At 45.2% G+C, this 3523-nt stretch overlaps 1 protein-coding gene across 2 annotated transcripts in view; it reads left to right on the top strand.

Moving 5' to 3' along the window:
* Positions 1–3523, top strand: part of NUDT1 (nudix hydrolase 1) — a 28546-nt gene that overhangs the window by 24457 nt on the left and 566 nt on the right. The window lies entirely within an intron of this gene.

The following is a 3523-nucleotide window of genomic DNA, read 5'->3' as shown; positions in this document are numbered from 1 at the left end:
AAAAAAAAAAAAAAAAAGAGGGTCCTGGCACAGGGAAAAGCCAGGACACTGCAGCCCAGGGGCTTTCCAAATTTTTCATCACAACCTGCAGTGAGAAATATGTTTTATACTCTGATAGAGTATACACGCTCAGGCTTACAGGTACAGCTAAAATAAGCTGCAGAAGCTACCCTTATTACATTAAAGAGCACCTTACTATTTCCGATTCATTTCTTTTTTTTTTTTTTTTTTCCTCCAGAGACAGGATGTCACCCAGGCTGGCGTGCAGTGGCACACTCATGGCTTACTGCAGCCTCAAACCCGTGGGCTCAAATGATCCTCCTGCCTCAGCCTCGTGAGTAGCTGGGACCACAGGCTCATGCCACCATGCTCAGCTAGTTTTTTAATTCTTTGAAAAGATGGGGTCTCATTCTGTTGCTCAGACCGGTCTCAAACTCCTGGGCTCAAACGATACTCCCACTTGGGCCTCCCAGAGTGCTAAGATTGCAGACGTGAGCTACTGTGCTGGACCCTTTTTTTTTCTTTTCTTTTTTTTTTTCTTAATAATGGAGACAGGAAAAAAAATGAGGGAAGAAAATAACAAACCAGCAGCCAACCAATATTTCATTTAAACCTGTAAGTAGGTGTGATGTGGTGCTGATAAGAGTGTATATTTTGTGTATTTAAAGTGGAGAATTCTGTAAGTGTTTATTAAGTTTACTTGTTCCAGATCTGAGTTCAGGTCCTGGATATCCTTGTTAATTTTCTGTCTCATTGATCTGTCTAATATTGATGTTGAAGTCTCCCACTATTATTGTGTGGGAGTCCAAGTCTCTTTATAAGTTTTATGTATCTGGGTGTTCCTGTATTGGGTGCATATATATTCAGGATCATTAGCTCTTCTTGTTGCATTGATCCTTTTACCGTTATGTAATGTCCTCCTTTGCCTCTTTTGATCTTTGTTGCTTTAAAATCTATTTTATCAGAGGCGAGAATTGCAACTCCTGCTTTTTATTTATTTATTTATTTTTGCTCTCCATTTGGTTGGTAAATCTTTCTCCATCCCTTTGTTTTGAGTCTTTGTGTATAGTTGGGTCTGGATGCAGCATACCGATAGGTTTTGGCTGTGTCTTCTGATTTAGTCGAGTTTAGTACTGCCATTTGATGCTAGCTGGCTGTTTTGCCCATTAGTTGATGTAAATTCTTCATTATGTTGATGCTCTTTACTTTTTGGTATATTTTTGGAAAGGCTGATACTGGTTGTTCCTTTCTATGTGTAGTGGTTCTTTCAGAAGCTCTTGTAAAGCAGGCCTGGTGGTGACGAAATCTCTGAGTACTTGCTTGTTCACAAAAGATTTTATTTTTCCTCCACTTATGAAGCTTAGTTTGGCAGGATATGTGATTCTGGGTTGAAAGTTCTTTTCTTTAAGGATGTTGAATATTGGCCCCCACTCTCTTCTGGCTTGTAGGGTTTCTGCTGAGAGATCTGCTGTGAGTCTGATGGGCTTCCCTTTGTGGGTAACCCGACCTTTCTCTCTGGCTGCCCTCAGTATTTTCTCCCTCATTTCAACCCTGGTGAATCTAACGATTATGTGCCTTGAGGTTGGTCTTCTTGAGGAATATCTTTGTGGTGTTTCTCTGTATTACCTGGAGTTGAATATTGTCCTGCCTTGCTAGGTTGGGAAAGTTTTCCTGAAGAACATTTTCCAGCTTGGATTGATTCCCTTCGTCACATTCAGGTACACCTATCAAACGTAGATTAGGTCTTTTCACATAGTCCCACATTTCTTGGAGATTTTGCTCATTCCTTTTTATACTTTTTTCTCTAATCTTCTCGTTTTATTTCATTAAATTGGTCTTCGACCTCTGATATCCTTTCTTCTGCTTGATCAATTCAGCTGTTAAAACTTGTGCATACTTCGCGAAGTTCTCGTGCTGTATTTTTCAGCTCTATTAATTCACTTATATTCCTCTCTAAATTGTCTGTTCTCGTTAGTATTTCATCAAACCTTTTTTCAAAGTTCTTAGTTTCTTTGCATTGGGTTAGAACAATGCAATTCTTTTAACTCACGGAAGTTTCTTATCATCCACCTTTTGAAGCCTGCTTCTGTTAATGGAACACACTTGTTCTCCATCAGGCCTTGTTCCGTTGTTGATGAGGAACTGTGATCCCCTGTAGAGGGAGAGGCATTCTGATTTTGGGTATTCTCAGCCTATTTAGGCTGGTTTCTTCCCTTCATTATAAATTTATCCATCTGTTGTCTTTGTAATTACCGACTTTCTAATTAGGTTTCTGAGTGGATGTCCAACTTGTTGATTCCCAGCGCTGGAATCTGAGCAACCCACTGCGGGTAAAAAAGTGGCATTAAGATTGATGGTGCTTTTCTGACTCTGCACCAAGAACCACGGCACCAAGGCAGTGGCAAAACTGCCTCGCCGGCCACAAGAGTCACGCTGGCAACCTGAAGGGCTCCTCTGCTGGGAATCTCCTGGTCCATGAGCAACAGAAATTCTTCTGAAAGTGTGGCGTCCTCTCGTTCTCTGTGCTTTCACCAGGAGCTACAATCCCGAGGTGCTAGTGATCAGCCATCTTGGATCTCTCTCATATGGATCTCATCCCTTTTTTTTTTTTCAATTGCAATCCTGATTTCATAGGGCACATGGGTCCCAACCCTCAGTTTGGAGAGCCTTGTGTGTGACACACTGAGCGTGTGCATCCCCTCCAAGGCCCAGGACCCTGGGCTGCAGCCATACAGACACAATTGATCAGCACTGTGGCAGGTGCCAGTGCGATGGGCTCTGTGCTGGGGGCTGCAGCTGGGGAGGAGGCCCACTGGATGTGAGTCGGGCATCCAGCGTGCCCACGCCTATAGTGTGTGCAGAGCAACAGCAGCACAGGAAACAGGCAGGAAAGGTACCCCAGGGGTCCTCCTGACCAGCCCTTTGTCTTCGATCTGGTAAGACTGCCCATCAGCTCATGGATTGATGTAGCACTGCTCTGCGTGGGGCCTGGGGACATGGGAGGAACAGGTCAGTCCCTGCCTCTGTGGGGCTCTCATGTCGTATGGCTGCCAGGTTCAGGAGACATGCAGAAAGAGGTCTGGTCCACACCTGGTGGCCAGGGGTGTCCAGGACAAAGGAAGGGTGAATAACGGCACCAGGAAAACACCCTGAGGGTCTGACGTTCACTGGGAGGACGTGGAGGGAGGGAGGAAGGAGACATTCCCAGAAGCACAGAGGGCTGGAGGAACACCAGCTGTGCAGGGAAGTGGGAGTGTGAGCGGAGCAGGCAGCAGGGCTGAGGAGGCTGGACGGAGGAGCTCCAAGTGACTGGGTTTCTGCTCCTTGTCCTGCCAGTGACAAGCAAAGCACAGTCCGCCTCATCAGCCCTGATGTATTTCTTCTGAACTTTCTCATGGTCCAAGGAACTTCCCTCCTGCCTCTATAAATATTATACAGAGGGACTTCACTCCAGACCCTCAGTGCTGAATACAGCGGTGGCTTGCTCTCAGGGTTTGAGGGGGGAACTAAGGCACAGAGCAGG

Source organism: Sapajus apella, unplaced genomic scaffold, assembly GCF_009761245.1.
Source record: "Sapajus apella isolate SASKATOON/1434 unplaced genomic scaffold, GSC_monkey_1.0 scaffold112, whole genome shotgun sequence".
Taxonomy (NCBI): domain Eukaryota; kingdom Metazoa; phylum Chordata; class Mammalia; order Primates; family Cebidae; genus Sapajus; species Sapajus apella.
The sequence above is the reverse complement of the archived record's forward strand: the minus strand, read 5'-3'. Positions and strand labels throughout refer to the sequence as shown.